Raw genomic sequence first — 20,966 nt, 5'->3', positions numbered from 1 at the left:
CAGCCACAGAAATCAGCCTTTACACTTGCAAAGCATTGTCCACTTTCCAAAGCACGTGCACCTCTCTCAGCCCATCTGGCCAACCCTATGGGGGGTTAGTGACTCAAGGTTACTGCTACATTAAGCAAAGGGTCATGTAGTATACAATCAAAAAGTAACTTCACTTTTATCTCCCCCTGTCCCACTAAATGTGTCCAGAAGAGCTGGTTGTTCTCTGCCCTTTGGAAGAAATCTAGGGCACGTCCCATGATGTTTTCCGTCCCTCTTTAGGTAATTAAAAGTCTTCTAGGAACCAGGATTCCTTAGCGAAAGCACTGATTCTAAGGCTAGGGCTCAGAAAATACAAGACGAGCCTGGAGCAACTTGTAGTGCCAGAAAATAAGAAAGAAGTAAAAAAAGAAGTTAAGAAGGAAGAAAGGAACAAAGGAAGGAAGTAAAAAGGTAAAACATCTAACCTGAAAAAGCTTCCAATGATCAAAACATCCAATGACAGATATTCCAAAGGTAGAACAATTTGAGTAACAAAATAAACAACAATAGCATTATATTATGACTCAAAGAATAAAAATCTTTGAGTCAACACTAATGTAAATAATGTATTGAATAAATAAATAAATGGATAAATGGGGAGAAGGGACAACTCTTTCTTACAAAAGAATTCTAAATAATAAATGAAAAATTGAGGAAAGTAGAAAAATCACTCTTAGAATACCACAGTAAAAATGGCAGCAGGCAAGATTCACTGATGAATGCTAAAATTGTTTTTTTTTTTTTTTTTTTTTTTTGAGACAGAGTCTCCCTCTGTTGCCCACGCTGGAGTGCAGTGGCGCAATCTTGGCTCACTGCAAGCTCCGCCTCCTGGGTTCACGCCATTCTCCTGCCTCAGCCTCCCGAGTAGCTGGGACTACAGGCGCCCGCCACCACGCCCAGCTAAATTTTTTTTGTAATTTTAGTAGAGACAGGGTTTCACCATGTTAGCCAGGATGGTCTCGATCCCCTGACCTTGTGATCTGCCCGCCTCGGCCTCCCAAAGTGCTGGGATTACAGATGAATGCTAAAATTAAAAGGTAAAGCTTTAAGGAGAAACAGCATATCTGCATAGCCTCAACGTATCTCCCCCAGAATATTTTCTAATGACTGTGGTAGTTTTAACATGTGTCCAAAAATGATTTGATATTCCTCCCTGCAGCAGGTGGAGCTTCATTCCCCCACTTGAGCATGGGCCGGATGTATTGACTGGTTTCTAATGACAGATTATGGAGAGGGGACAATAGTGACTTTGCAATGAACCCGGCAGATACCACCTTAGCCAAGTGATCAACATAACGAGCAATAAATTGTGTTGTTGTCATGCACCCCCCAACATAACGCAATGAGAAGGGGACAGCACTTCTACCATGTTTTCCCTCAAAGTCTATAACCTCAGTCTGCTCATAAGAAAACATTACGCAAACCCAAGGTTAGGAACGAACATTCTACAGTATGCCCGATCAGCATGTTCCAAAAGTGTCAAGGTCATGAAAGACAAGCCTAACTGTCACAGAATGCAGGACACTAAGGAGGTATGACCCCCACCCCCAAATGCAATGTGCAATCCTGGACTGGATCCTGTTCCGGGATGCTGTTGTGCTAATGTTAATTTCTTAGTTCTGACACACCTACCACAGTAGCTTTGTAAGATGGCTACATTAGGGGAGACAGGGTGAAAGGTACACCAGAAGTCCCTAGAGCATGCATTCTCAATGGGGCATTTCTCCCCCAAGGGGAGAAAATTGTTTGTTGGGTAGAAAAAAAAAATCCCAATGGTTTGTGGCCCTCTAAAGGGCTACAGTACATAAACAGATATCCAGCATATCTGTGGGACTAAAATTTTATGGGAGAAAAATCATTGAAATAAACACCTAAACAGACCCCTGGGGTGGGAGTGGAGCAATGATGAAAATAAAAATGGTTGAGAAATCCTGCTCTAGAGGTACAATCTTTGCACCTCCCTTATAAATAGAAGATTATTTCAAAAAATAATTTCAATTGCTGTTTCTAAAAGTTGGTCTGTGAAGACCTTACCTCCCCACCTCCCCCCACCCCCAAAAGATTAATTTACTAAAAAATAATCCTCTAGTCACTTGTACCTGTAAAATGGTTCCAATTTAGTAATTAATAAGGCTGACCTGGAGTAATAATAATAGGAGAAAAAAAGTTAAACTTTAGCCAAATTAAAGCTTCTCTCCTCCCGAGCTCAGGCCTGCCTCAAGCTGGCCCCTGCAATGGGAAAACAGTTTAGGTTGACCTCTTCTCTCCTCTCCTCCCTGCCCCGCGTGTCTACCGCTCCTTGCTGGGCTGCCTCTGGCTGCTTTGTGGTTTTGGCAGGGGGGTCTGGAAGGGGTAAGGAAGCAGAAGGAGTTGGATTTGATTGTTGCTCTCAGGAACTGACAGTACTCTCGGGGCTTGGCAGGTTTTTTTGTTTTGTTTTGTTTTTTGAGATGGAGTCTCACTCTGTCGCCCAGGCTGGAGTGCAGTGGTGCAATCTTGGCTCACTGCAACCTCTGCCTCCCAGGTTCAAGCAATTCTCCTGTCTCAGCCTCCCAAGTAGCTGGGACTACGAGCGCATGCCACCATGCCCGGCTAATTTTTTTGTATTTTTAGTAGAGATGGGGTTTCACCGTGTTAGCCAGGCTGGTCTCGAATTCCTGACCTCGTGATCCACCCACCTCAGGCCTCCCAAAGTGCTGGGATTACAGGTGTGAGCCACCGCGCCCAGTCCCTGGCAGGTTTTTAAGCTGTCTCTCCCTCTCTTGGGTCCAGTTTGGGTTTTTCAGAGACTCCCACTTGCCGCGAGCGGCCTCTACCTGCAGCCCCTGCCATGAGTGATGCCACCTCAAGTAGGCCATGCTTGACCTCCTGGTTTTAGTGGTCACTCCTCCAGGCAGCAATCTTACAGGAAGCCACTAAAAAGGCATCCAGGGTTGTGCATTCACTCTTTGCACCAGGATTCCTCTATACACCAGGAAATCTACACTTGGGCATGAACAGGGCCACATTCAGTCCCATTTGCCGTCAACATCTTCCATCTTCTAATCATGTAGAATCCTGCTGAGAGGAGAACGAGAGCTGGGATGAACTAGTCTCTTCATGGCTTTTGGGGCCATGAGATGTGCCCTCCTTCCTGGTGCATGACAGGCACATTTCCACATAGGTTAAGCCAGCTGGAGGTGGGTTTTCTGGCACTTGTAGCCAAATGCATCAGAGCTCTCAAAGCTAATACTATGATGCACGGGAGAGGTGGCAGGGAAAGGAACAAACAAAGAACAACAGAAGAGGGAAGGAGGTGGCAGCCATCAGAAGCTGACAGTGAAGAAAAAGGTGGAAGCGGCTATGGGGATGGTTTCAGCAGACCCAATGTGGAGATCAGTGACAACAGAGAACAAACAAAGAATAAAATAGGGCCAGGCGCGGTGGCTCATGCCTGTAATCCCAGCACTTTGGGAGGCCGAGGCAGGTGGATCACTTGAGGTCAGGCGTTCAAGACCAGCCTGGCCAACATGGCAAAACGCCATCTCTACTAAAAATACAAAAATTACCCAGGTGTGGTAGCAGGTGCCTGTAATCCCAGCTACTCAGGAGGCTGAGGCAGGAGAATCGCTTGAACCTGGGACAGGTTGCAGTGAGCCGAGATAGTGCCACTGCACTCCAACCTGGGTGACAGAGTGAGACTCTTTATCAAAAAAAAAAAAAAAAGAATAAAATAGGATCCATTTGTGTACTTACTGTCTACCAGGCACTGTTCTGAACACTGTATGTGCACTGCATATGCCCCATAGATTGACCCATTTTATGGAGTTTACAGGAAACAGGTTCACGGAATCAGTAAGTGGCAGGGCTAGGACCCAAACAATATGATCAAGTTCAGATGTAGATTCAGGAAACACCTACTGGTCAGCCAGATGCTGTGCTGGGTGCTTCCCTCACAAGGCTCCATTTCATCTAAATGCCAGCTTTGGAAGGTGGGGACTGTGTACTGCATTCTACAGGTAGAGAAACTGGAGCACACAAGAGTGAAGTCACTTGCCAAGTGACAGGTGGAACTAAGCCCAGAACTCAGGTCTTGTGATTCTCAGTTCAATACTCTCTCCGCTGGGCAAGGCTGCCTTTCCTCATCTGCAGGAATGTGAATAAAAACATCAAACAGGGCTGGCGTTCAGTAGGGATGTGCTGAAATGACTGTACTGGTTGTGAAAGTGCTGAAATGCCTCTGTACCACTTGGTAATCAGCCACCGCTCTGAGCATCCTTAAACGCTGCCCTGGCTCCTTCTTCCCAGACACCCTCCGGAATCCAGTATCTAAAGAATTTTAACTGAGGCCTCCAAGATGCTCTTTTGGTGCTCTGGCACACATCCACTTCAGCCAATTGGTAAATGCTTGGAAAGTCATCTCTAACAACCATCTGGTGCTTCATTCCTTCCTAAGCACTCTTGTAGTGTTACCTCCTCTGATGTGCACAGATGAGAAAGCTGAGGCCCAGAGAAGGTAAAAACTGCCAGAGGTTGCCTGGTGACGCTGAGTTGAGCTAGGCTTAAGCCAAAGTCATCTGACTTCTGGTCAAGGGCTGTCTCCATTCTCCAGCTTTTAGTCAGTTAAACAGAAAATTTTATACTAGGTAGAGTTAAGAATTCTAAAATAGATAAAATTAGAAAATGTCACAGATGAAGGACAAGTCTTTGTGAATGAGACTTGTCAATTAAAGACAAAATCAATGCTACTGGCAAAGATTCAGTAGGCCTGAGTTAAACGTAACACTCTTGCCCATTGTCATGTGACCTGCCTGAGCATCCTAGGAGCAGATGCTTCTGGCTTTGGACTTGACCATATGACACTTTCCAATGAGATGAGAGGGGATGTGCTGTGTGCCGGGTCCGAGGCAAAGCTGTTTCTAGTGATTGTGAGGTTCAGCACAGTCGCTCCCGCACCTGCTTCTGCAACAAGAGAACAGTGTGTCTCGGGTTTGGCTGCACCTTCTGCCAAGGTCCCTGAATAGGAAGGCATACGGGGCCTTCAGAGCCCAGAGATGCCACCGTCCTCACATCATGTGAGCAAGAAAATGCATGTTTATTTTCATAAGTTTTTAATATAGCGGGTTGTTTTTTCTATAGCACAAGCTGACTGATGCACTGGGAAGAAAGAATGCTTTGAAAATTTGAAGAATAAAAATGATTTGAGTTTAAAGTGTTAAAGGACCCTAGCTTCTAATTAAACATCATTTTGTGAGAAAGAATTCAGGCACATAATGGGCAAGTACTTAGAAGATATTTCGATTTTCCAGAAATACTTTTACATACACATATTTCAGAAAGGCTTGTAATCAATAAATCCTGGGCCATACATATTATGGAACTCCTAGGCGTATCTGTGCAGATTACTCAGAAATAGAAAATAAATCACATCTTTCCCAATAAAAGGAATTACTCAATTCAGAGGATGATTAAATAATACGTTTTAGAGTAAGATGAGATCTTAGGATCACTGCCTCTAATTAAAGTCATGTGTGAATTTTCACTTAAGTTTTCACAAGCATCTTTTTTTTCTTTTTCTTTCTTTTTTTTTTTTTTTTGAGACAGGGCCTCACTCTGTCACTAGGCTGGAGTGCAGTGGCATGACCTTGGCTCACTGCAGCCTCGATCTCCTGGACTCAAGCGATCCTCCCACCTCAGCTTCCTAAGTAGCTGGGACTACAGGCATGTGCCACCACACCTGGCTAATTTTTTCTTTTTGTATTTTTTGTTGAGACGGGGTTTCGCGATGTTGCCTAGGCTGGTCTTGAAATCCTGGGCTCAAGCAATCCTCCCTCCTCAGTCTCCCAAAGTGCTGGAATTACAGGCATGACCCACCGTACCCAGCCACAAGTATCCTTATTTACTATTTTTGGTAAACAGAATAACCACATCACATTCTGTTTTCTGGTATTGAAACATGAATATTTTGAAACAAACTCCCTCCCTCCCTCCATCCATTCGTCCATCATATTCTGGATACAAGATCAAAAGTCTCTCCTCTTAGTCTTTGTGGAAGAATAAATTTCTGCGGAGCATATAAATTTGAATGGAAATATACTCCCTTAAGAGGGACTTCAGACACTATGCTGTTCTTTCTAGCAGAGCTGTTGGCTTCAGAATCTAAACAAAACTCCTGAGTTGCCAAAAACAGCCTGTATTCTTCTTTCAGATCACCTCAAGGCTCTAAGAGGATGGAAAGAGTGTTTTTTGTTTGTTTGTTTGTTTCTGTTTTTGTTTTTTTGTTTTTTTGAGATGGAGTCTTACTCTGTCGCCCAGGCTAGAGTGCAGTGGTGTGATCTCAGCTCACTGCAACCTCCACCTCCTGGGTTCAAACGATTCTCCTGCCTCAGTCTCCCAAGTAGCTGGGATTACAGGTGCTCACCACCATGCCTGGCTAATTTTTTATTTTTAGTAGAGATGGGGTTTCACCATGTTGGCCAGGCTGGTCTTAAATTCCTGATCCTCATGTGGTCCACCTCCCAAAGTGCAGGGATTACAGGTGTGAGCCACCGCACTCAGCCAGAAGGAGTGGTTTTGACACCTGAGCTTCCAACATGGAGAGTCCATGATCTTACGGATTCACTATATGGCAAAATAAGCTCCTGACATCACACCCACAAAAGGGCCAGCACCCTACTCTGCAGACAACCCAACAGCCCAGCATTCTGCCTAGTCAGTTATGTGCAGTTACATGTGGACAGTTATGTGCCTCCACATCCATTTTCATGTGTCCACTGTCAGTGAAGAATAGATCACAGAAGATCCACTGCAAGGGGAAATCTATAAAGATTTGGGTTTCCTGCAGCTGAAATAACAATAATAAAAGGGATGAGCTCCTTGGCATTTAAACAAAGCCCTCAGTCAGAACGTGAACAAAAGGAAAGAGGCTGCCAAGCAGGCCCTGTCCGTGCAGTCCATAAAAGAAAATCTCGTGGACCCTAGAGTTTACAAAGGCAAGAAACCTGTTCTTCTCATTGATGACTGGGCCCAGAATTTAAACACTGGCCACATGTCCATGAAGAAAAAAGAAAGAGCCTTCTCTTAAGACAGGTTTGAATTCAGAGGCAGAGATGTTCCCTGAGCATGCCCTCTGTGCCAGGCACCACTGGCCTTGTCCACACTTGAGCCAGTGTTTTGGGCAGTAGGTTGTGTGCATATGCTCTGGGGGCAGGGTCAGGATGACTGGGTCCTTGAGATAATCTCTTTGCATCACCGGCCGTGGGACACCTTGGTCTGTCTTTGGGTCTGTCTGCTTACGAAAGGTGGCCCTTTGTCCTTATGCAGGTGAAGATGAGGCTGCAGACCAGCCTGTGACACCCATTCAGGTGGGTGTTGGCTTTTAGCCCCCCACTTCACTTTACCTGGATTTCTTGGTTTTATGATAGTCTTCAGGGGTGGGGGTATGAGGTCATAGCTGTTGTCTGCTTTCAGCAAAGAAGGTGTTTCCCTCTCCATTTCTGACTCTTGTTCATTCTGGAGGCTTCAGAGAAAGAAGTTCTGAAAACAGGCACACTCTCTGCCATCTTTCTGGAAACCCCTTCAGCTGCTTCAAAATACTTAGGGAACACCTGCTATTCCTCCCTCCCTTCACTCTTACAGCAGATCTTTACTGTGAGTGTAGTGGGTGGCAGGCATGGAACTAAGCTCTTTCTCTGAGCTCCCATGACAGCTCTGGGAGGGACCAGGGAGGTGAGGTTAAGCAACCTGCCCAGAGCCACAGATACGAGCAGTTACACTGGACTTCAGCCCAGGACTTGGACTCCTGGTTCGGGTTCTCTTCCCCTGGGTTACTCCTTGAGTCAACAAGAGGGCCGTGGGAGAAAAGAGGTCCTGGCTTCAGCTGGGCAGCCTAGGGTGCTGGTCGCCTGCCAGCCTGGGTGCAGAGCCTGATCTGGGGCTCTCCCAGAGGCTCTCCTTGGCTGGCAAGCAGGAAGCTCCAAATGCTGGGCTGCAGCCCAGAGGGAAAGGAAAGGGGCTTCTCTATGCTTCTGATTGTCCCCGTGACTGCCCAGGAACAAAGCGGGGACTCACACTGCCTCCTGCCACCAGCCTCCACCCAGCTGTTCCAGCCACGCAGCCCCATCTCTTCAGCCTGTCTGCAGGAACACTGGGCATTTGTCAGCTTTCAGAATCACGGCTGTGTGCCCAGGGCTCTCTTGACCCTCCAGCTCCAGGCCTCATGGGGCAGGCCAACAGAGGCGCAGGCCCTCTTTCAAACCCCCAAACCCACCACCCAGTGAAGCCAAGTCCCTGGCCCATGGTATTTAACTATTATATAGCCTAACACCCCACTGGGGAGGTTCACACCCTGATCTGATTAAGCTAAAACTGCATATAACAGTTCACATGCATTCGCTTTCCGTGTGTGCAGAGGAAAGAGCTTTGGGTTAAAAGTCAAGGCGGTTCATCGGCTAGACCATATCAAGCCTGTCATCATCTGTCAAATGGGAACAGTAGCTGCCAATTCTAAAAGCAAACATCTGCTGGGGGCTTCTTAGTATCAGGCACTTTCCTATATCCCACGTGTGTCATGCATTTAATCCCCACAATAGTCCACCCAGTTCCTTGCCCTCCGGGAAGAGTGCAGATGTTGCCAATGGAATCTTGGTAAAAGGTATCATGTGGCCCCAGAACAGTGGTATGCATCAGATTACCGCGTGCTTCATGCACGGTGTGGTGGAGTTTGCCACGTCACACTTTCAACAAATCTATTCAATCAGCAGGGGTTCTTGGCAGCAACTATGTGCCAGTCACTGTGCACAACCAACCAAATCCCTGTCCTCCTGGGGGTGTTGTTCTGGTAAACACAGCAAAGGCTCAAAGACAGCAGATGATGCCATTAGTTGCACTCACTTCATTGACTGAAAAGTTGATTTTCTCCTTATCTTCAGTAATGAACGAAGGAAGAGGGGACAAGCAGAGTGCTTGTCATTTCCTGGCATTTGAGTGGATGGCATCTGCTCTGCCCCAGCAGTACAAGGTACCTCCTGAGTGGCCCCATTTGACAAGGCAAGAGAGTAGAACTTGCTTTTCTCTTGTAGTAGTGTAGAAACTCAGTGTCCCAGTATAGTTCAGGTGGCTCTCCAGGCCCTGGTGGTAGGGTTCCTGACACTCACCACCCAGCCCCATGAGCCTGCCCTGCTTGGCATATCACAGTCCTCTGGCTACCAACAGTCCCTGATAAGAGCACCTGAAATGACAGTGAATACCCAGGAGTGCAGCTGGGACTCACTGGTCCCCAGGTACAGGCTCAGCCTTGCCCCAGGCTCAGGGATCCAATCTTGTTGCTGGAGGGCGGGGCAGGTCAACCTGACAGTTGATCCCATTCTGACCTAGTTTTAGGGGCTGAGCTCTTGCTTCATTCATTCATTCCCTCTGTAAATAATGTTTATCGGGCAGGACTATGAGCCAGGTACTGTCCTAGTGGCTGGGAAAATCCCAGGGAGTAAAACAGGCCAATCTCTGTCCTCCTGGGAGCTTATGTGCTAGAGGGGAGGTGAATTAATATGTATCATCTGGCAGTAAGTGGTAAGAAGAAAATACAACAGGGTAAGGAGATGGAACATGACGGGGGTCTATGTTACATCAGGTGGTACGGAAGATCTCTGGAAGAAGGAGATATCTAGGCAGAGATAGGAAGGGTGAGAGGGAGAAAGCCAGGCATGTATCTGAGGGAAGAGCATCACAGGTGGAGGAAACAGCATATGCATATGGCCTGGAGGCAGGAATGCTGAGAGACCAGTGTGGCTGGAGGGCCTACTCCATACCTCATACCCTCATGCCAGCAGCTGGGCCCATCAGTTCCTCCTGCATCTTTGGGCCTGGGCCTCAGCTTGCTGCTTTCTACCCTCCAACCCCAGATGGTGCCCACCTGCCTGGATCACTTGCCTTCCTCCCACCCCCTCCTGCTGTCCCCCAACCAGGTGCATCTGTCTGTTCTCCACCTCTGCACGCACTCCTTGCACCAATGAGAGGTGTCTGCAGTGGAGTGGTTAAGTGCTGGCTTTGGAGTCAGGCTGCCTGGGTGGATCCCAACTCTGCCATTCCCTCCTTGGGGAAGCCTGGGTAAACTGCTCTTGGTGACTCAGTTTTCTCAACTGGAAATGGGGATATGATAGTGCCTATCACAGGGGCTATTGTGAGATTAAATGAGTTACATGTGCAAAGCATATATGGAATAGTACTCAGCAAATATTCATGAAAAAATATTAAGGTGACAGAAGCCCCTTCTTTTTCTTTTCTTTTGAGACGGAGTCTCCCTCTGTTGCCCAGCAGGCGGGAGTGCAGTGGCACAATTTTTGCTCATTGCAACCTCCATCTCCAGGGTTCAAGAGATTCTCCTACTTCAGCCTCCCGAATAGCTGGGATTACAAGCATAAACCATCACGTCTGGCTAATTTTTGTATTTTTTAGTAGAGATAGGGTTTTGCCATATTGGCCAGGCTGGTCTCAACCACCTGACCACCTCAAATGATCTGCCCACCTTGGCCTCCCAAAGTGCTGGGATTAAAGGCGTGTGCCACCGTACCTGGCCAGAAGCCCCTCCTTCCCAGGAAGGGTGACCAGAATTGGGTGCTTGCTGCATGGGGAGAAAGTGGAAAGGGCACAGGCTTTGGGGTCAGACAGATGCAGATGTGCACCCCAGCTGTGTGTTCTTGGGCAAGTAACTTAGTCTCTCTAAACCTCATTTCCCTCACTTCCACAAGGAGATCATGATCTGTCCCCCACAGGGTTTGAAAAAGGGTACATTCAATGACAATGACAAAACACAGAGAGATTGGCCCAGGACAGGCAGCTTCACTGATGGGAAGAACCAACCTTGCTAGGGACGAGGTTGCAGATCAATGATCAGGGAGGAGAGAACCAAAGTGGAGAGACAAAAAGACTGGGGAGCAGAGACTCAGGGTCTCAAAGTGGGGGCCAAGGTGGGCCACAGCCAGCTCACGTTGTGCAGAGGGCCACCGCAGTGAGGAGAGAGCTGGGGGACTACAGAGCAGGGGGGCTTCAGGGCGCCAGGGCTGTGGTTTTCAAACCTGGAAACCAAACCAGGTTCCAGGGCTCCTGGGTTCCTCCCAAACCAAAAGGAATCTTTGGGGCTGCAGCTGACACTGGTAGGTGTTTGTCCTCAGGGCCCTTGCTAAGTTCTCCTGGGAACTGAGTACAGAGTCACCAATGGGACAGAATCACAGGAGAAAAGGAGAAACATGGTAAGCCCTCGGCAGAAGCTGGCACGGACTAGATTGTTGTCGGGTGTGGGTGTTGGGGCCAGGAGGAGCAGTGAAAAGCCAGAGGAGGAAGGCTGGCAGAGAGGAAGGAGGAAGGCTGGCAGAGAGGAAGGAGGAAGGCTGGCAGAGAGGATTCATTCCGTATTCATTCCCCTAGTGGGCCACACGCTTCGGAAGGATCACATTAAAGAGATGAATCACACACTGACTCAAAGAGAGGGGGTGGCAGGGTTGTAAATCAGAGGACTGGCTTGTATTTGTCAGAATGCTACAATAAATAACCTTTCCGTGTGCCACTTAACAAAAGGAGAGTGGGAGGGAGGGAAGCAAGGTGGTGTAGGCCGGAGGGTTCGCAGGGTGATGGGAGGGGTGCGGGCAACCTCACAGCTACCAGGGCCCTTCAGGACACTCTTGCCTGTCACTAGATACTCTGTGCTCCTTCACACACACACACACACACACACACAGACACACACACACGCATAGATCATCTTTCCCTCAAACTTCCTGAGAGCGCCAGCCTTATTTTATACATACAGGAAATGTCTCGCTGGAGATGACATTCATGGGTATTACTTTTTCAGAACGAAGGGGCCAGAAAATCACCCAGGGCCCCTCGAGGGCTGAACCCCGCTCAGAAAGGGAGAAAAGTAAGGCTGCTCCCTAGAATCAATGAAGTTGCTGTTCTGGCAATGGTCTGTTAGGACAAGTGGTCATGCAGCAAAATCATGGAAGGAAACTCTTCCAAAAACGGTGCAGTGGGGTGGGGGGTGGGGGGGCGGTATTATCTATTGTCCATTTCCTTGGGGTGGATTTAGAATCAGACTTCTTGGGTTTCCAGGAGTAAAAGTAAAACGCTTTAAAAGTAAAAAGCTGCTTGGCTCTGTAGGGAGTAGGTAGGGAAGAAGGATGGGAATTCTGGGTTTGCAGAGGGGCAGACAGGCACATGACAATCAGGCAGGAGGGAGGCAGCTGTGCTTCCAGGAAGAGCGGGGTTCCTGAGGGAAGCCCAGGGTCCCGCCTCCCCTGCCCTAGGGCAGGGCTACAGGATATGGAAGCTACTAGCCACTTGTGGCTATTGAAATGTGGCTAGGCCATATTGTAAGGTTTAAGCACACACTTTATTTTTAACATGTAGTATGAAAAAATAAAGAATGTAAAATCTGTTATTAATGTTTTTAATATTGGCTACATGTTGAAATAACCTTTTAGATATGTTGTGTTAAAGAAAATAAACTATTAAAATTAGTTTCAACTGTTTCTCTTTGCTTTTTTAAATGTGGCTACTAGAACATTTAAAATCACACGTGTGGTTCACATTTGTGGCTTGCATTATATTTCTACTGCACAGCATTGCTCCAGAGGAGGCCTGGGACCCAGAACAGGGAGAGAAATTGCTCTTGACTCGCTGCTGTTATGCCTAGGTGAGTGGGGAGCTTACACTTATGCACTCAGGGATATTTTGGGGTACAGGAGCAATACCCCAAACCATGAGGGGCTGGGGCAGGCAAGCTGGTTACACACCCCATGGGATGGAGGCTGGAGAGTTTCCATGACTTACTCAAGTAAATTAAGGAGAAGAGCTTGGCCTAGAATCAAGCCTTGTAAATTCTATTGTAGTCTTCTTACAACCACATCTCCGTTTACATAGAAAAATGCTCTTTTGCAATTATTAGCCACAAAACAGGTTTCTGGTGAGAATGTAAGTTTTTACATTTTTTTTTTCTGGCAGATAATTTACAAATTTTTATCAAAACCATATAACCTAAATAAAACTGGACCTAAATGCCTGTCTCCACGTGGAGATACACCCAAAAGAAACACAAATCCAGTTCCCCAAAGTTTTGAAAAATACTGTTAATTATTGACTGAGATCCCCCAAGAGGGCAGCAAAGGGAAACTGTCCTGCACAAGTCACAGAAAATCTTCTAAAAGGTCTTTAGACATAGTTCTCTCTTTTAGAGAAGCTGCTCAAATCACTCTCTTTCCCCTCCTCAAACCTGCTCTGACTTCCTTCTTTAGTTTCCTCTCTCCTCTCTGGCCAAGCTCTTCTGAGTCTGTCTTCTCTCTGGGATCTGTTCTCTTTTCTCTTCTTTCCATACCTCCAGGCCCTTCTGTATGAGAAAAGTTGTTTTCAGCTTCCCTCTCTGCCCATCATCTGATCAATCCCAAGAAATCCCAAAACCAACTGAGTAGGCAGAGAATCGGGAGGGTTGCATCAGAATTTTACATACTTCGAGCAAATAAATCCACTTACAGGGATTTAGGATAGATCAAAGGAGCAACAGACCAAACATTTACATACAGAGATACTTATCATAGTATTATTTAACATAACGAAAAAACTAGAAATGGCCTCAACATTCGACAAGGAATAGTGGTTAAATAAATTCTGACAACTCTATAAAATGGAATATTGAGAAGTCACTAAAATGTCTGGCTTCGAAAATATTTATTGGTGTGAGAAATTATCCATGATAATATTAAATGAGACAAAACCAATAATATAAAGCTGTATACAAATTTTGATGCTAATTTCCTCTCAATTTATATATGAACATAGAAAAATTCTTCTCTGGGCTGGGTGCGGTGGCTCACGCCTGTAATCCCAGCACTTTGGGAGACCAAGGCGGGTGGATCACCTGAGGTCAGGAGTTCGAGACCAGCCTGGCCAACACGGTGAAATCCCATCTCTACTAAAAATACAAAATTAGCTGGGCATGGTGGCAGGTGCCTGTAATCCCGGTTACTCAGGAGGCTGAGGAAGAAGAATCGCTTCAACCCGGGAGGCAGGGAGGTTGCAGTGAGCCAAGATCATGCCATTGCACTCCAGCCTGGGCAACAAAAGTGAAACTCTGTCTCAAAAAAAAAAAAAAAAAAATTAGGTTACTAAACCCCACCTCATAAGGGTGTTGGGAGATGTAGTGAGGGAAAAAAAGACAGCATGCGAGAGGTGGCACTGCATGCAGGGTCATGGCCGGCTGCCTGGGCGTGGATCCTGGCTCAGCTTATGCTGTGGTCCTAGGCAGGTCACCTGGCCCCACATTGCCTCAATGTTCTCATCTAAAAAATGGGAGCATTAATGATACTTGCAACCACCCTAATACAGGCTTGTTGAGGATGACAGGAGTCAATAGAGGTGAAGCATGTGAAAAATGCCTGGCACACACCAGGCACTCAGTAGAGGTGAGTTTCTTGTCTTGTGATCTTTCTAGAGGGCCTTTCTTACCTTATCCTCTGCTCAGGGCCTGCCCCACTTCTTAGCCCAGCCCTGAGGCTGCTCATCTCTTCCTCATCACTTCTAATTTTACAGTCCATTTCTGGTTGGCTGCTGTTACTCTAGACTAAGAGTCTGCAAACTACAGCCCACAAGCCAAATCTAAGATGCTGCCTGTTTCTGTAAATAAAGTTTTATGGCAACACAGATACACCCATTCATTTATGTACTGTCCCCGGCTGCTTCAGCCCTACAGCGGCTGCATTAAGTAGTTGTGAGACCGTATAGCCAGCAAAGCCTGAAATATTTACTACTACCTGGTCTCTTACCAGGAAAGCTTGCTGACCCCTGTTCTAGGCCAACACTGTCCAAAAAATGTATAATATAAGCTACACATGTAATTTTCTTTTTCTTTCTTTTTTTTTTTTTTTTTGAGATGGGGTCTCACTCTGTTGCACAGGCTGGAGTACAGTGGCGGGATCTCGGCTCACTGCAACCTCCTCCTCCCAGGTCCAAGCGATTCTCGTGCCTCAGACTCCCCGGTAGCTAGGATTACAGGTGCGCACCACCACGTCCAGCTAATTTTTGTATTTTTAGTAGACACGGGGTTTCACCATATTGGCCAGGATGGTCTCAAACTCCTGACCTCAAGTGATCCGCCCACCTCGGCCTTCCAAAGTGCTGGGATTACAGGAGTGAGCCACCACACCTGGCCTACATATGTAATTTCCTAGTAGCAACATTAAAAAAGGAAAAAGATACAGGTGAAAATAATTTTTATAATATAGTTCCTTTAACTCAATATTCCAAAATGCTATCATTTTATTGAGTAATAACCATAAAAAACTATGAATGAGGTACCAAAATAATGCCCGTGTCTGATGCATGCACTACGTTGCAACAGTATCTGACAGGATGCAAAGGTGAAAGTGAACTGCAGTACTTCCCGAACAGTGCAACTGTCTGTAATGGAAACATATTCCTCACTGCTTTAGCTTTTAAATGTAAATGTAAATGAAAATGAAAACTAAAAGTTCAGTTCCTCAGTTGTACCAGTTACATTTCCAGTGACTACCATACTGGACAATGCCGATCTGGGCATACCCCCTCCCTACGTATACTTATGCCCCTTCCATGCACACAGCAGATGAGCTTTTACGTGGCTTCATTCACATGCAAAGTGATTTTTCTCTTTTTCTTTTCTTTCTTTCTTTTTTTTTTTTTTGATGGGATTTTGCTCTGTTGCCCAGGCTGGAGTGCAGTGGCATGATCACAGCTCACTGCAGCCTCAAACTCCTGAGCTCCAGCGAACCTCCCAAATCGCTGGGACTACAGGTGTGCAGCACCATGCCCAGCTAATTAAAAAAAAATTTTTTTTTTTTTGGTAGAGAAAAAATAGAGAAAACTATGTTGCCTAGGCTGGTCTCAGACTTCTGGGCTCAAGCAATCCTCTTGCCTCAGCCTACTAAGACGCTATAATTACAGGCGTAAGCCTCTGCCCCCAGCCTACAAGGTAATTTTCAAGGGGGGAGAGAATTTTAGGTGAGGAATGGGGGCAGAGGTAGTGAAAGAAATACGTGAGGAGAGGGGTATGGATGTCCCCAGGTTCCCCTGGTGGGTTCTGAGCCCCTGGGGAGAGAGAAGTCAGAGACAGAAGCCAAGGGAACTCCTCAAAGGGATTTCATGTGACTTTGGGCTCAAGCGAAGCTGCTCTGGGGCTCAGGTGACCCGGTGCCACCCTCTGTCTACCCAGCCTCCCACCTCTGTCCAGAGTCAGAACTGCCCTCGGCCTGAGGACTGGAGGCTTCAGACTATCCAGACAACCCATCGCAAGGAGTGGCTAACCCCCGACAGTGGGGACAGGAGCGCAGCCTCTTCCAGCAGCTTCCAGGGCAGCAATCTGCCTCAGTGGGAGGCAGTGCAGGAACGCAGGAGGGGAGCAGACGCTCATGGTCCCTGCGATTAATGGTCCTGTTTGTGGGCATCTGTAAGACCCCTTAGAGGACTCCTCAGAATCACTAGGAGCCAGTCTGGACTGCATCCAGATGAGCATAGGCTCAGAGAGGCAAAGTGGCCACCCAAGACCACTCAGCCAATGACCCCTAGTAGAAGGTCAGGAGCCAGGAGCCCCAGGGAAGGAAGGAGGGAGAGGCCTGAGCAGGAGAGAGAGCTCAGGCTATCCTCCCTCCCAGCCGGGATCAAAGCACCCTGGAGTCTGCTCTCTGATGCACTCTGGGACCCAGCCAAGCTCATTTGCTACAGAGCAGCACAGGTTAGTCATAGGCATCCTGCTAGCAGTCCTGGGACATGGTCCAGGTAATCAGTGCCCTGGCCTGTGGATTTCTCCATATTGTATCTCATCCAGGAGAGCAAAATTTGAAGAAAGCTGGGAATGGTAAATCCTTCTGCTAGGAATGAATGCTTAATGGAATAAGGAAAACTCCAAATAAGTGCCTAGGAACATCCCCGTGGAAAGGAGGGGCCGTGTCAGCCAGCTGCATGACCTTCTCAACTCATTCCTCCTCAACTCATTCCTCCTTCTCAACTTGCTTGGTAGCTGAGCCCAGCTTTCTTCCCACTGAGGCCAAATCCTACATCCCCTGCCACCCCTGTATCCTTTCTATCTGTTGTTCTTCCCAGCTCCACAGAACGTGAGAGCGAAAGCCTGCAGCCATCTCGCCCCCTGGCTCCTCGTCCCTCTAGGTACCCAGTGAGTCAGGACAACCCTGTGCTCTCCTCACCTGCTCCTCACAGCAGCTGCAGGCACCCTCCTTGGACACCACTGTCCTCCCTGGACCAAGGTCATGGCTGCTCTGTTTGTCTCACAGCTCATGTGACCACACCTGCAGCAGCGGAGGTAGGTGTAGAATTGTGGCACCTCAGATGGAGCCAAAGTGGGGAGCACTTACCTAAAACAAGACTGTTTTAGGTGGATGTAGCCATATGATTGTGGGCATGTTATGTAACCACTTCATGCTTCAGTTTTCTCATCTGTAAAATGGGGATAATAAAGCATCTGCCTCACAAAGTGACTGAGGAGGGGAAATGAATTCATATGCGTACAAGGCATGAGTCCAACGTTTGTGAGCTACCATTGTCATGACGACCAATTTTAGCATTTTATTTGCAGCTGTGAGTTTATTTTACACTTGATCTTAGCCAGAATGCTAAGAAGTGATGGTTATGAGTTTATTTTAATACGACCTACAGAAAATTTAAAGTGACCTACAGAAAATTAAAATCAAGCTCATAATTTTGCAGACCATATTGTTTAGGTCAAAGCTAAGTAAACAAATCAATGTAAACATATTTAAAGAACGTAAATAAATACTAGTGTAGGTGATAGGCTAGTGTGGCATGAATTGCCAAGATGGGGCACACAGACTATTTGGGAGCTATTGATCTAGTCTGAGCCCTCTAGTTCCATGTTCCATGAGGAGGAAACTCTAAACAGGAAGTAGCAAGCTGAGACCTTGGTCAACAATGTAGTCACCGGCTGGGTTGGGACCAGACAGTTGCCCCATGCCCTGTCCTCCCTGTCCTGTCATTCTGCCCCCTCAACAGACTCATCAGGGTCACATTTAAATAAGTACACCCAAAAGAAGCTTATGCATAGACACCTTGTCATCAGACAGGATCACACATAACACCCAGGTCAAATCCTCTGCCATGTCAAACAAGATAATCCCATGGAGTAAAAGCAACTCCTTTACAAAACAGGGTCAGGTGCTACTTTCTGACTCCAGGGTCAGAGAGGCTGGCGGAACTGGCTTCTCTGGCTCTGCCACTTCCTAACTGTGTGCTATGATTTGGATGTTCATTCCCCCAAATCTCATGCTGAAATTGGATCCCAGTGGTGGAGGTAAGGCCTAGTGGGAGGTGTTTGGTTCATGGGGTGGATCCCTCATGAATGGCTTGGTAACCGATCCCTCAAGAGCTGGTTGTCAAAAGGAGCTTGGCACCTCCCCTCTCTCTCTTGCTCCCTCTCACACCATGGGATCTCTGAACATGCCAGATCCTCTTTGCCCTCTACCATGAGTGGAAGAAGACTGAAGCCGTCACCAGTAGCCAGTGCTAGTACCATGTTTCTTGTATAGCCTGCAGAACCATGAGCCAAATAAACCTCTTTTCTGTATAAATTACCCAGCCTCGTGTATTACTTTATAGCAACACAAACAGATTAACACACCATGTAACCTTGGAAATGTTGCTTAATCTCTCTATGCTTCTGTTTTCAGATGTACAAACTGAGAGAAGAGGTGGTAAATCTAGTGCACAGAATGTGAGGATTAAATGTGAGTTTCCTTTCTTCTTCCTCTAAAAGCAAGAGCAAGCACCTCCTGCCAAAGGTATGGGAGAATCCTTACATAGGAAGCTCTTTATCTATCTGTGAGTTCACACATCACTCTCTGACTACAAAACCTTCAGCCACTCCCTGTTTTTTACCACTGCAAATCTGCAGGTCTCAACAATGTGGCCCCTTCCCATCAAGCCAACTTTATCTCCTTGGTCCCTAACACTTGTCCTAGCATATCCCATGCTCCCTCATGGCCCCATGGACAAGATGCATCCATACTGACTCCCAATCCCTGTACCATTTTCTTCCCCACATCGGTGTATAGACTGATCTTGCAAAAACCCACATCTAATTAATCTTCCTCCTGAAAGCCTCTGCACAATTCACCCTTTCCTGTGGAATAAAGTCCAAACTCCCTACCACTGCAGTCACAGTCTCTCATCATCTAACCCCATTCTCTCTCTCTGTAGTCAACCTTAGTTATCCATAATTCTCTCCCCACAGCACAGGCACACACATGTATACACACACACACACACACACACACACACACACACGAGTCTACACTCAAGCCAGTCAGGTCTGCTCACTGTTCCTTCAATAGCCTCGGCTCCTTTGGACCTGCATATTTGTGCACTAGCTGCTTTTTATCCCTGGAACACTGCACTCCTTTCTTTGCTGGGTAAGTGCCTTCTAACCCCTTAGCACTTTGTTGAAACAGAGCATTTTGTTTTGCAAACTCCCACCTCCACTCATTCCTTGCAGCTTAGATGACCAAGTCCTGGCCAATAAGATGTAAGTGAAAATCATTGGGTGGAACTACCAAGAAGGCTCATTGAAAGGAGCACAGATGGCTGCATGGCCTTTCCACCTTTTTCTAGTTTCTCTATATGTAATGGAGGTGATGGCTGGTGCTCCAGCAGCCATCTTAGACACAAGGTCACCTTCAGAATGAAAATCATGCTCTATGGATGGAGAGGCCAAAGAGAGAAGTTGCCTGGGATATTGCTGATATTGTGGTGCTACCATATACCAAGGCTAGACTGGCTCCCTTTGGTTCTTTTATGACAGACGAAAATAAACTCTTATGTGTTTAAGCCACTGTTATTTTAGTTTGTTGTTATATGCAGAAAATCTAATCCTAGCCAATATAACAGGCATACAAGTCATTTCCTGATTTGGCTCCTACTCACCTCTCTAGCCACACATTTCCCCTCCCCACCCCCAAACCCCATACTCCACACCTACTAATCTAATTTCAGTCCTCAATGCATCATGCTTTTCTCAGGCATCACACCCTTCCCCCTCTCCTCAATATCCCTCCTCAGACCACCTGGGAACACCTGCTCAGCCTTCCAGACCCAGCTCAAGGAACACCTCCTCCATGAAGCCTTTCCAGATGGACTCTCTACACTTCTACCAGGCAGAAGTGACCGTTTCTCCCACTCTGTATGCCCCCAAATATCTACCATGAACCTTCTAACATGTCATCATTTAGTCATCCACCTGTACCTCCGAGGTCCTGAGTTGCTTGAGGCAAGAGCTATTTCAATCATCTTTGTCTCCAGCATGTAGCCCAGGACCTGGGAACACTGAGCACAAATAAAGTTGTTCAGGGAAAGTTCCCCTGGGGCAAGGCTTCATCTGGGATTCTGGCCCAAGGGGCAGGGCTATATCCTTGGGAGAGGATGGGGGCTCCTGCAGGGCAAAAGGGCTTGCTCTTGGGCATGTTATGCCCTAGGAGGCACCAGGAAATGTCTGTTGGGTGGGTAAATGAATGTGCAACTCAACCTCCCTTCAAGCTTCTCTCTCTAGGATGCTGACTTTCTCCAGCTGTGGTGGTGCTGCCTGTCACCATCTGACCCTCTCTGGTTCCCTTGCCTTACCATACTGAGCAGGCACTCATAGCTGGAGGCAGGAGGCTCTCGAAGTGAAGGGAAAAACTCTTAGCTGCCACCGTCCTGAAACCTGCCCTCCCCACAACCATAAAAGGCCAAGGAGCATGGAAACAGCTGCTGCAAGGAGACCAGTGAGCAGGAGGTGGGGCAGCCTCGCAGGAGCTGCCCTGGCTGGGGCCTTCCCTCTAGCAGTGACCTTGACTTAGAGAAAGGACACCTTCCATGGCCACTCAAACCTACACATGACAGTTTCCCTCCACCTTCATTGCATACACTGAAGA

General features: G+C 47.1%; 1 protein-coding gene across 3 annotated transcripts in view; it reads right to left on the bottom strand.

Moving 5' to 3' along the window:
• HIVEP3 (HIVEP zinc finger 3) overlaps positions 1–20,966 on the bottom strand; it is a 534,394-nt gene that overhangs the window by 269,156 nt on the left and 244,272 nt on the right. The gene's annotated exons all lie outside the window — the stretch shown is intronic.

The sequence above is a fragment of the Pongo pygmaeus genome, chromosome 1, assembly GCF_028885625.2.
Source record: "Pongo pygmaeus isolate AG05252 chromosome 1, NHGRI_mPonPyg2-v2.0_pri, whole genome shotgun sequence".
NCBI classification, from domain to species: Eukaryota; Metazoa; Chordata; class Mammalia; order Primates; family Hominidae; genus Pongo; species Pongo pygmaeus.
The sequence above is the reverse complement of the archived record's forward strand: the minus strand, read 5'-3'. Positions and strand labels throughout refer to the sequence as shown.